Here is a 13,163-nt window from a genome sequence, read left to right on the forward strand (position 1 = left end):
AATAAATTAGCTCTCCATTCCATTAGAAGGGCTAGGTAGCAGCTTCTGGTTATGGAATCCGAAACTCTCAGGCTCCAAATAGGACATAAAACAGCATCACTTGTACTCTTTATAAAATTGCAGAAACAAACAAAATAAACAAAACTATATTTACACCTGTCCTATAAGACAAAGGGTACTTGAGAACTAATGTATATAAAATCAGTTTACAAACTGTGATGCACTATATCAATAAGTTCTCATTTGCAGAGAGCACATCATAGGATATGAGGCCATTAATGTTAATTCCCTTCTGTAGGACATGGAAAGGAGACGTGACCCATGAGCCCCCCCCCCCCCCCCCAGCAAACTGAGGGCTGGCGAATAAGCCAGAACTGCAAACAGTCCTGATTGCTTTGAGCGCCCCCCCACCCCCGCCGCAAACCGGGGGCATGCAAATAAGCCAGAGTTGTGAACAGTTCTGAATGCTTCGAGCGCCCGCCCCCCCCCCCCCCCCCCCCCCCCCCCCCCCCCCCCGGCAAACCGGGTGCCTGCAAAAGAAGCATTGAGTGCTTTGGGCACTGATCCATGAGATGTCCTCAGTATAATCAGAGTGGTGGGAACGCAAGGAAATGTCCTTGTGCTACTTCAGTATAATCAAAATAATGGTGGAAACTTTGTGCTGTTCTTGCGCTCAAGGACGAAGCATGGCAAGTGCTCACGAAAGCCAATTATTGCTTGTATAATTAATAAAAACATAGGTTGCTGCTTTGGCACTTCTGAAATGTTAAGAAAACAAGTCTTAAAGTGTAAATCTAGATAATGCTTTAATAAAAGTTACCACAGCAAGACAGACGGCGCTGTTTTGCCTGAGGGAGCAGCAGCCCTCTCCTGCTGTTTGGCACAATTCATCTCGTGTGATGAGCTTACTTTCGGCCCTGTCCTAAGAAACTACAATATTTGACGCCCGAACAGGGACCTGAAGGTAAGTAAGTAATCGCGTGATCGCGGGACCGAAGGGGAAATTGGTCTACTCAGAGTAAGCGAAACCTTCGGCAACAGTAGAGTAACTGTAATGGGGAATTCCCATTCAGTAGAATTCCAATATAGTAAACTCCTGAAACAGTTATTATGGAGTTCAGGAGTAAAAGTGAAACAGGAATCTTTTGATGAATTGTTTGCACTGGTACGTAAACATTGTTACTGGTTTCAACCTACTGGTCACAACCAGTTAAATTTAAAAGTTTGGAAACAGGTTATGCGAGCCTTAAGAAGAGCTCATCAGCATGGAGACCCTATATCTGTCCGTGTTTGGTCTCTTTGTAAATTAATTTCCCTTGCCCTGAAACCATTACAATCGGAAACGAAAAGTGACAATGGGGCGCGTCCTCAGCGTCCGAATTCTGCTCCCCATCATTCTGCTGCTTTTCGTACTTTGTTTCGTGAGTCTCCTATAGAGGACCTTCCTCCGCCCTCTCCTCCCCTTGTGTCTGAGACGAGAGAGAATTTTTCGGATTCCAGTGATGAAGGGGCTTTTTATGATGGTAATAAAGATCGGGAGCAGGTTAGCAAACAAAATGAAATGCCACTTTCTCAACAGAATGAGATTTCTGACATACCTTCAAATTTAAAAAATTTGATGACTAAACTGGGAGAAAATAAAAGCAATACTATTATTCCTTCATATCACGAGCCATGTCCTATTATTCCTTCGGCTCCTCCTTTAGAATTAGCAGCTTATCCTGTTGGAGCCTCTCGTCAGTTTCGCTTTCCTCTAAAACCTGAATCTAATAGAATATTGTTGGAAGAAGAGATGAATAAACAAGAAAAGCAATATTCTAAATCATTTTTTGCTTTCCCTATTGTTAGACAAGCTATGTCTGCTAATGATCAATTTCCGAATGGATGTGTAAATGTTGATTATAACCATCATGATATAAAAATTTTAAAAATGTTAAAAGAAGCCATTAATGCATATGGGATGCATTCTAATTATGTTCAAGGACTTTTGTCTGGGTATGCTACTGAAAACATGTTAATTCCTCATGATTGGGAAGCGATTGCCAAAACTGTTCTTGAACCTGGACAATATATGCAGTTTAAAACTTGGTGGAGAGAGGAAACGGAAACCATGGCAAGGACTAATGCGGTCCGCAATCCTCCAGGGCCACTTTTAGATGAATTAATAGGAGCAGATGCATTTAGTAATCTACAAGCTCAAACTCAATTTGATGATTTACGAATCATTCAAATACGTATGTGTTCTTTACGAGCATGGTTACGAGTGGAACCCCCTGGAAAAACAGCACAATCTTTTACTAAGTTAATGCAAGGGCCTGGTGAGCCTTACACTGATTTCTTGTCTAGACTGCGTGCAGCCATTCAAAGAGCTGTAGCACAAACAGACATGCAAGATTTATTATTACAATCTTTGGCTTTTGAGAATACAAATTCTGAATTCCAGAAGGCATTGCGGCCTTTACAACTGGGCTGTAAACGCTCCAGTTGAGGAGTATATAAAAGCTTGCCATGATATTGGATCTCCTACTTATCAGGCCAATTTACTTGCAGCTGCCATAAATGAAGGGTTGAAAGATAATCGTATTAAATGTTACAATAGTGGAAAGTATGGACATGTGATGTGAGATTGTCGAAAAGGGCAAGGCCAGATATCAAAACAGGCTAAGAATGAGCAGCTACCTGGTATGTGTCGCCAATGTGGTAAAGGACGACACTGGGCTAATAAATGCCGTTCAAAAAGGAATAAGTTAGGAAATCTTTTGCCTCCACGAGATAATGTCTCGGGAAACGGGAAGCTAGGCCCAATCCGGGGCCACAACAACAATACGGGAAAAGTGACAGTAAACTCTCAACAGTATCCAGTAAGCAATGCCAGCTTTTATCAGACATTACAGGACAGTCTCCACCTCGGCTCTTAGTTACTGATCTCATGCACGCTACCAGCGGCAGTGCTGCCGTTGACTTAATTGCTCCTCGAGATTGTATCCTTACGCCAGCAGGAGGAGTACACAAATTAGCTACAGGAATTTATGGCCCTATACCTGCAGGAACTGTGGGACTATTATTAGGACGAAGTAGTTTGACTCTGCAGGGTGTAACAGTTCATACTGGAGTTATTGATGAGGATTATAATGGAGAAATTTCTATTATGATTTCTGTTTCAAAATCTATAGAATTTAATAAGGGACAAAGAATTGCTCAATTGTTATTGTTACCATATGTAAAACAAGCAGCCGCCCCCGTAAAGCGTACAGGGGGGTTCGGCAGCACGGGAAAAAATGTTTTTTGGCAATCCTTTCTCAATGACCAACGTCCTCAATTAACGATTACTTTTAACAATAATGTAAAATTTACGGGTCTTGTTGATACGGTAGCTGATGTGTCTATAATAAAACAGTCTGAATGGCCTTCATATTGGCCTTTAGAAAAGGTGGAAGTTACTTTTACAGGAATAGGAACATTGCATATGATTTGGCGCAGTAAGGAATTCTTGGGATGTAAAGGCCCGGAAGGACAAAAAGCTGTGTTGCAACCATATGTGGCCAATATTGGAATTAATTTATGGAGAAGAGATATACTACAACAATGGGGAACCTCTGTCTCCATACCAACAATTTCCCCTGAAACAATGCAAATGATATCAAATAAGGAATATGATTATTTGCAATTAAATGCTACTGAACCCCAATATGTAACTAAAATGGGGAAAGATTACACTGGGCTTGGATATCCAAATTTAGTGTAGGGGCCACTGCTCAAAAATTTGCATTACCATTAAAATGGTTGAAAGATAACCCTATATGGACAGAGCAGTGGCCCTTAACTCAAGAAAAATTACAAGCATTACACCAATTAATACAAAAACAATTGATAGCAGGACATATTAAAATATCCACTAGCCCTTGGAATTCACCTGTTTTTATAATTAAGAAAAAATCAGGTAAATGGAGAATGTTGACAGATTTACAAAAAATTAATGAGATTATTCAACCTATGAGGGCATTGCAATCTAGAATTCCATCTGCTGCAATGCTCCCTCGCAATTGGGAACTTATAATTATAGATTTAAAAGACTGTTTTTTTAATATACCATTAAAATCTCAAGATTGTGAAAGATTTGCATTTACTGTACCAGCCTTAAATCAAGAACATCCAGCTCAAAGATTTCAATGGAAAGTTCTCCCTCAGGGGATGTTAAATAGTCCAACTATATGCCAATTTTTTGTTAATCAGCCTCTGGAGGAATTACGTCACATGTATCCTGAGGCATGTATTCTTCATTATATGGATGACATTTTATTTGCTCATCCTCATCAACAAACATTACAGCAGATGTTACATCAAGCAGAGTTAAAATTTAAAGAATGGGGTTTACAGATAGCTCCTGAAAAAATTCAAAAATGTGCTCCCTGACAATATCTTGGACAAATTGTAACCAATACTCAGATTATTCCTCAAAAAGTACAAATTAGACGAGATTCTCTTGTAACATTAAATAATTTTCAAAAATTATTAGGAGATATTAATTGGTTACGTCCTAGGAATTCCTAGTAGGAATTCCTACTTATAAGTTACAAAATTTATTTCACACCTTAGAGGGCGATCCAACATTAAATAGTTACCGTAAACTTTCTCCCCAGGCTGAACAAGAACTTAAATGGATAGAAAAACATATACATGATGCACAATTGGATCGGATTGAGTCTCTGGATCATTTACGACTTATTGTATTTCATACTCCTCATTCTCCTACTGGTTTACTACAACAACAAGATAATCTCATAAAATGGATATTTTTAGCTCATAAAGCTCAAAAGAAATTGCAATCTCATGTACAAAAAATAGCTGATATTATTATTAAAGGTAGGTTACGATTAAGGCAACTATGTGGTCAGGACCCACATAAACTTATAGTCCCTTTTTCAAACAAAAAAATACAAACTCTTTCAACTAGAGGATAACTGACAAATTGCCTGTGCTCATTATATAGGTAAAATACATAATCATTATCCTTCTGATAAACGTTTACAGTTTTTGAAAAAGACTAATTGGATTTTGAAAAAAATAGTTCAATTAGATCCTGTTATAGGACCAACTTTTTTTACTGATACCAATAAAACGGGAAAAACAGGATATGCTAACAGTCATGATCATAAGGTGTTACAATCTCCATATGTTTCAATTCAAAAAACAGAACTATTTGCTATAATACTATTGTTACAAGATTATCCAATTGCTCTTAATATAATTACAGATTCTCAATATATGAAATTTACAGTTAAAAATATTAAAACCGCTTTTATCCCAGATAATGGATCAGAACTACATTCTTTATTTTTACAAATACAACATATAATTAGACTACGTACTACACCACTTTATATTACTCATATTCGTGCTCATACTCATTTACCCGGTCCATTGGTAGATGGAAATGATTTTATTGATACTTTAGTGAGTACTATACAATTAGCTACAGCAGAACATCATAGATATCATACTAATGCCAGAGGATTAAAAAATAAATTTAATCTTACATGGAAACAAACAAAAACTATTCTCCGTACATGCCTGCAATGTGCTGCTATTAATCAACCTTATTTGAATATTGGAGTTAACCCTAAAGGCTTATCTGCTAATACTATCTGACAAATGGATGTAACTCAATATCGTGGTTTTAGAAAGTTAAAATATATTCATAATTCTGTAGATACCTACTCTCATTTCTCATGGGCAACTCCATTATCTTCTGAAAGCTGATGCTGTAATAACTCATTTATTAGAAGCTTTTGCTGTTATGGGAATTCCCGACAGCATAAAAACTGATAATGCTTCTGCATATCATTCTCAAAAATGTCAGACATTTTTGCCACACATAATATACAACATGTTACAGGTATCCCAGGAAACAGTACGGGACAAACGGTTATTGAACGACAAAACCACACTTTGAAAAAAATGCTTATAAAACAAAAAGGGGAAGATGAGGTACAAAGTCTTGCTTTATTTACTCTTAATTTTTTAAATCATGGAGAAGATGATCTTAGTGCAGCTGACAGACGTTGGACAAAAACAAGTACACAAGAACTTAGACAGCCTGTTTTTATATTAAATGAAAATACTAACACTTGGGAACCTGGCGAGGTTCTTCGTTGGGGCCGAGGATATGCTTTTGTTTCTAAAGGAGCTGAATCCTATTGGGTGCCAGCTAAGAAGATAAAGCTTCGGGATGGCAACTAAGCGTAGCCTTGTGACGGGAATGACGAAGGGATGTGCGGAGATGGATTTGAGCAAGAGAGCATTCCGTGTGCCGTTGGATCAAAGAAAGAGGGCGTCTCAATTGACTTGGGGGCAAATGAAAAAGTTTGCAGGCACTGCTGAAGATCCTGTTATTTCACAGGGTAAACCCCTCACTAGCACCAATCTTTTTGTAGCTATATTGGCAATGTTGTCTGCACAGGTAATAAGCATATCAGCCAATGAGATAAATTGTACTAACCATACTTATTGGACTTATATTCCTAACCCTCCTCTTAATATGGGGGTTACCTGGTGGGATGCCCTAATTCTTGTATATGTAAATGAGTCTGGATGGTTGCCTGGTCCTTTTGATGATAGAGGCCCTTTGAAGCCAGAAGAAGAAGGAAGGATAATAGAAAATTACACTGTGGGTGTTAATGGACCTCCTATTTGTATGGGAAAGGGAGATCATTGTCTCAAAATGAATCATCAGGCATGGTTAAGTGCTGTCAAAAATGAAAGCAGATATCATGGGTTATATCTTTTGAGTGCTTATAGTTTTAAAAGTTTTAATTTCACTCTTAATGAAAATGTTTCTGCACCTTATTTGCCTCCATGCCAGGTGCCTCTTGTGGATCGATTATCGGATTGGGTCCATTGGACTCAATGCCGAGGAGAAATGTCTCAGGTTCTTGTTAATACTTCTTGGGGAAGCGTCATTGATTGGAGCCCTTTTGGCTCCGCCCGAGGAAAAAAGGGTTTGAAGGATTTATACTGGCATAAAGAAGATAACACTATTTATAGCGATACTATTAATGATACCATAGTATGACATGCTGGAGGGTTTTCTCCTCCTGGTCCTCATTTAATGGATATCCTATCCAAAAGGACTTGTGGAAGCTTATGGCAGCTCTGAGAAAGATTAATGCCTGGGTAGGACATTATGGTTAATAAATCTGAAAATCATAGTTTAATTTTTCATAAAGATGTTACTTGGTATACTCGTAGTTGTGTGAAATTACCTTATATATTGTTAAAGGGACCAGCTGTATGGAATGAGACTCAAGGTATTATAATGTGTAAAAATTGCTCTCTGTATACCTGTATTAACTCTAGTATATCTTTTAACATATCTACTGAAAGTCTGTATATCTTAGGAGCTCGAACAGGTCTTTGGCTTCCTGTCAGTCTTGGAAGGAAATGGCAAATATCTCTTCCTATGGCTGTTTTGCAATATTTAGTTGATGCATTAAAAAGAACTAAAAGATTTGTAGGAATGTTGATTGCAGCTGTCATGGGTATTATAGCCATGACAGCTTCTACTGCAGGATTGCTAATGCTCATTATAATAATAATCATATGTTTAATTGTAGTTCGACGACGAGTGATAGCTACCCGCCATGCAACATCGCAACAAGCTGCTGTGTTTTCCTTGATGCTGCACAAGCTGCAAAATAATTCCATGTAGTTTAGTACCGAGAGTAATGCTGCCGTGTTCTCCTTGATGCTACAAAAATTATAAAACAAAAAGGGGGAAATGTAGCGGGATAACTGAGGACATGGAAAGGAGACATGACCCATGAACCCCCCACCAGCAAACTGAGGGCTGGCGAATAAGCCAGAACTGCAAACAGTCCTGATTGCTTTGAGCCGCACCCCCGGCAAACCGGGGGCATGCAAATAAGCCAGAGTTGTGAACAGTTCTGAATGCTTCGAGCGCCCCCCCCGGCAAACCGGGTGCCTGCAAAAGAGGCACTGACTGCTTTGGGCACTGATCCATGAGATGTCCTCAGTATAATCAGAGTGGTGGGAACACAAGGAAATGTCCTTGTGCTACTTCAGTATAATCAAAATAATGGTGGGAACTTTGTGCTGTTCTTGCGCTCAAGGACGAAGCACGGCAGGTGCTCACAAAAGCCAATTACTGCTTGTATAATTAATAAAAACATAGGTTGCTGCTTTGGCACTTCTGAAATGTTAAGAAAACAAGTCTTAAAGTGTAAATCTAGATAATGCTTTAATAAAAGTTACCACAGCAAGACAGACGCTGCTGTTTTGCCTGAGCGAGCAGCAGCCCTCTCCTGCTGTGCTTTGGCACAATTCATCTCCTGTGATGAGCTTACTTTTGGCCCTGTCCTAAGAAACTACAACACCCTTCCCCCATCCATTCGTTTCTCTTGTTCCTTTATGTATGCGGTCAGTTACATTATTAAGCTAACAATGTAACTGAGCTATTATTAGCTTAATAACGTAAACAAGAATCTGATTTTTAGCAAGGGGGTAGTTCTTAGAAACTTAGGGAGCTGGAACTCTGAATGTATGAATTAAAATAATGCAATTACATCATGAATTTTAAAATTTATCGTCATTGATTAAAAATTAAAATTAAAATATTAAATTAAAAATTTATTATCCCACAATGGAGACTCACCACAACGTGTGAAGTCTGTCAGGCATCAACTGTCAGAACACAGCTTGACTCTTACAGACAACCTCAATAATATTTTTAAATTGGCAGAGGCAGCAGGCCATACGGCTAGGTAAGATCCTATAAATGAAAACACAGGTAATTAAATTCGTGGTAAAAGAGATACTTGAGTAGGCAGAAGAGGTAGGCCAAGGCCACCACAGACCAGTGCAAAAAGGAGTTCTTGGGGCATGTGGACTGTAGAACTGGATAGGGGCCGGTTGGCCAATTGCTGCTCTTGACTGTTGTAAATAAATATAGAGGAGGAGAGAGGTGCCCAACAGAAGGACTAAGATGGTAGTACATATAGTATGCCTAGAAAAAAGGGAATAGGGATTAGAATTGGGTGACACTGGTCTGTAGTTTAAATCCAAAGTATTTCCTTCCAACCTGAAAGCCTCACTTTGGGTTGAGAGTACACAGGAAGAACTCAGACTTCTAATAAGAGTCTGAATAAGACCGTTCCTTTTGGAATCCCTTTCTCAGTTCCTATTTGTGAGTAGTAATATATTAGAAATTATTCTAGTAATAAAACAGCATCGTGTGGTTAAACAATAACAGAGGTCACTTTGGCCAAATCTGGACAAAAGGAACATTCCAAAGAATAACATTATCATTATAATAAGTTATAATATAGTTAATTAAAAAAAAGCACATGAGTTCATAATCATACTCAAAATGAAAGTGGGGGGTGCTCTCCTTTATAAAATAATGTCAGCTAATAAATGCAAAAGGAATGACAGAATTTGAAAGTGTCATTTTGCATCTAACAATGTAATAATCGATTCAGACAAGGATTATGATTGATGCACAGCTGGGTGAAGAGTTGTTTGAAAGTAGGATCTTCAGTGACCCCAAAGTATCACGCCACATATTATTTTTCAATTACCAAGGGGAAAAATAACTTTACAATGGAGAGATATGGAAGATACCACCTTAATCAAGTGATCAAACTTAGCACTGGGACACCTGAAGTGATGAAGTATGAAGACTACATCACCTATATAGTATTTTTCCCCCCAAAGTTTACTTTGAATCTAATGAGGAAACGGACAAATCCAGATTGTGGGGCAATTTACAAGACAACTGGCTTAGACTCTTCAAGAATGCCAATGTCATAAAAGACCAAGAACAAAAATAGAAGGGAAATATTGTAGATTAAAGGAAACAAAGACAAGACATGCAATGCCTAATCTTATTTGGATCCTGTATCAAAGCAAAACACACTTAAAGAATGTTATTGGATTCTGGCCAAGAAGAAGTAACAAGGACCAATTTAACCTTGCACCTGAAGCAATGAAAAAATAAGACAGAACATATGAAAAAACAGTTTTCAAAAAACTGGACCTCAGGCAATAAAGTTCAGTAATCCCCAGGAGATAGGAAATAAATGAAGTGATCCCTATAATTGCCCTAATTTACTTCTCTGAGAGAGTTTCCAGGTCACGGTACAGGGAAGAGAAGTCCAGGCAGAGACAGGTGGACACCCTGACTGAGGAAATGGAGCTGAGATTCTGGGAAAACCAAGGTAACTAGAGTTCAAAAAGCAGAGTATCAGAGACAAAAGAAGTGCACAGACAAAGAACTCTGGAGATATGCAGAGGGATCTCTTGAGAATTCAACGAAGTATTTGTCAGTACATTTGTGTGAGGAATTACTTGATGCCAGGAAAAGAACCGTATGAAAGGATTAATAATAAGAATAACTGGATATTACACAGGGCTGTAGGAATAGTACCTGTTCTTACAAGTCAGACTGGAAAACCTCATGATACTCAGAAAGGACTTGTCTCAGTAGTTGCAAATAATGAGCTCCAGACTAAAGGGTACTTGGACTCCTACCCAACGAATCTTAAAAGCTAGACCTAAAAGAATAAAATTGTTTTGAGTAACTTAATTTCACCTAAACAAATCCCAAGCATTTTACAGGAATGTAAATATATATAGCACACAATAAACTAAAACTCACAATATCCGGGATCATATGAAAAATTGCCAACCATGCAAAGAAGTAGGAAAATATGCCCCATAGTGAGGAGAAAAGGCAATCAATCAAAACTAACCCATAATCTATACAGATGTTAGAACTGGCAGAAAAGAACATTTAAAATGTTATTATACCTGAAGTAAAGTTATTATAACTGTATTTCATATGTTAAAACACGTAGACTAAAAACTGAAAATGTTAAATAAGTACAGGCATGGAAAAGGTAAAAGATACCAAAATTGAGCTTCTAGCGATTAAAAACAATGTCTAAATTAAAAATATATTGAACGAGGTTGATGGCTGATTAGACACTGCAGAAGAAAGGGTCACTGAACATTAAGGCATAGTAATAGAAACTATCCAAAATGAAACAAAAAGAGTAACAAAACTAAACAACAACAAAACTGAATAGAGCATCAGTGAGCTGTGCAACAACTTCAAGTGGCCTAGTACATGTGTACTTAGAGTCCATGAAGGAGAGGAGAAATGCAAAAATTTGAAGAAATAATAGCCAAAATTTTTCCAAATTGGTAAACACTATAAAGCCTCAAAGTCAAGAAGATCAATGAAATTTAAGTATAAAAAACATGGACAAAACTACACCAAGGCACAAAAAATAATCAAATTGCTCAAAACCAACAATAAAGAGAAAAATTTAAAAGCAGCCAGAGGAAAAAACTATACACTACATACAGAGGAACAAAGATATCAATGACAGCAGAATTTTTGTTGGAAACAATGTAAATGAGAACACAGTGAAATAACATCTTTAAAGTAGTGAATTGAATTCTATCAAGCTAGAATTGTATACCCAAATCTGTCAAAACAAAAGCAAAATAAAGACTATCTCAGACATACAAAAGCTGAAAGAATTCATTACTAGTAGACTTTCACTTTAAGAAATGTTAAAAGAAGTATTTTCAAGCAGAAGGAAAATGACACCAGATTGGAATATGGATCTACACAAAAGATTAAGAATACTGGAATAGGGACTTCCCTGGTTGTTCAGTGTTTAAAAATCTGCCTTCCAATGCAGGGGTCAAGGGTTCAATCCCTGTTCCGGGAATATCCCACATGCGGTGGAGCAACTAAACCTGTACGTCACAAGTACTGAGCCTGCACTCTAGAGCCTGTGTGCCACAATTACTGAAGCCCATGCACCTAGAGTCTGTGCTCTGCAACAAGAGAAGACATCCAGTGAGAAGCCAGTGCACTGCAACGAAGAGTAGGCCCTGCTCACTGCAACTGGAGAAAGCCCCGGCGAAGCAAAAAAGACCCAACGCAGCAAAAAAATAAATTAAAGAAATACTTAAAAATTTTTTAAAAGGATTTTAGTCATTCAATATATGTCTCTGAACACAATGGAAATAAACTAGAAATTAACAAATCTGAAAAAGCTCCAAATATTTAGAAACTAAACAACACTCTTCTGAGTAAATTGTGGTCAAAGAAGAAATCAAAAGGGAAATCAGAAACTATTTTGAACTCACTGAAACTGAAAACATAATATGTCAACATGTGGGATATTGCTAAATCTGTACTCAGCTTCCTCAACTTCCACCTTAATCTGGGAAAACGAGAGCAAATTAAACACAGAGTAAGAGAAGAAAGAACACAATAAAGATCAAAGTAGAAATAAATAAAATGGATAACAGAAAAATACTATAGATATTAAAAGGATAATAAGAGAATATATAGAATAAACCAATAAATTCAAGATGAAATGGACAAATTCCTTGAAAGACAAGCACTACTAAAGTTTATTCAAGAATATAAATATTAGGGCTTCCCTGGTGGCACAGTGTTTGAGAGTCCACCTGCCAATGCAGGGGACACGGGTTCGTGCTCCGGTCTGTGAAGATTCCACATGCCACACAGTGGCTAGGCCCGTGAGCCATGGCCGATGAGCCTGCGCGTCTGGAGGCTGTGCTCTGCAACGGGAGAGGCCACTACAGTGAGAGGCCCGCAAAAAAAAAAAAAAAAAAAGAATACAGCTATTAAAGAAATTGGACGTACAGTTTAAAACCTTGCAACAAAGAAAGCTTCAAATCCAGGTGGCTTAACTGATAAATTCTACTGAACATTTAAGGAGTAAAATAATGTCAATTCTACACAAACACTACCAGAAAGTTGAAGAGAAGGGAATATTTCCCAACTTATTTATAAGGCCAACTTTCACCGTATCAAAAATAGACAATAACATTACAAGAAAACTATAGACCAATATCTCACATGAACACAGAGGCAAAAAGTTTTAACATATCAAATCCAGTATTGTATAAAAAGATGATACATCATGACCAACTGGGTTTATCTCAAGAATGAAAGGTTGGTTTAATATTTGAAAATCAATTTACCCAACTTAGTACACTAAAAAAGAAAAATCAGGACTTCTCTGGTGGGGCAGTGGTTAAGAATCCACCTGCCAGTGCAGGGGACATGGGTTTCAGCCCTGGTCCAGGAAGATCCC

At 37.9% G+C, this 13,163-nt stretch overlaps 1 protein-coding gene and 1 long non-coding RNA gene across 2 annotated transcripts in view; one reads left to right on the plus strand and one right to left on the minus strand.

Annotated features, from left to right (window-relative positions):
* The window catches only part of LOC115863125 (leucine-rich repeat-containing protein 37A3-like), a 77,605-nt gene that overhangs the window by 45,980 nt on the left and 18,462 nt on the right, over positions 1-13,163 (minus strand).
* On the plus strand, positions 842-8,245 carry LOC132593611 (uncharacterized). The gene is made up of 3 exons (XR_009559297.1): positions 842-964; positions 6,185-6,460; positions 7,614-8,245. It is a non-coding gene; the product is annotated as an uncharacterized lncRNA (long non-coding RNA).

The sequence above is a fragment of the Globicephala melas genome, chromosome 1 (genome assembly GCF_963455315.2).
Source record: "Globicephala melas chromosome 1, mGloMel1.2, whole genome shotgun sequence".
In the NCBI taxonomy this organism is placed as follows: Eukaryota; Metazoa; Chordata; class Mammalia; order Artiodactyla; family Delphinidae; genus Globicephala; species Globicephala melas.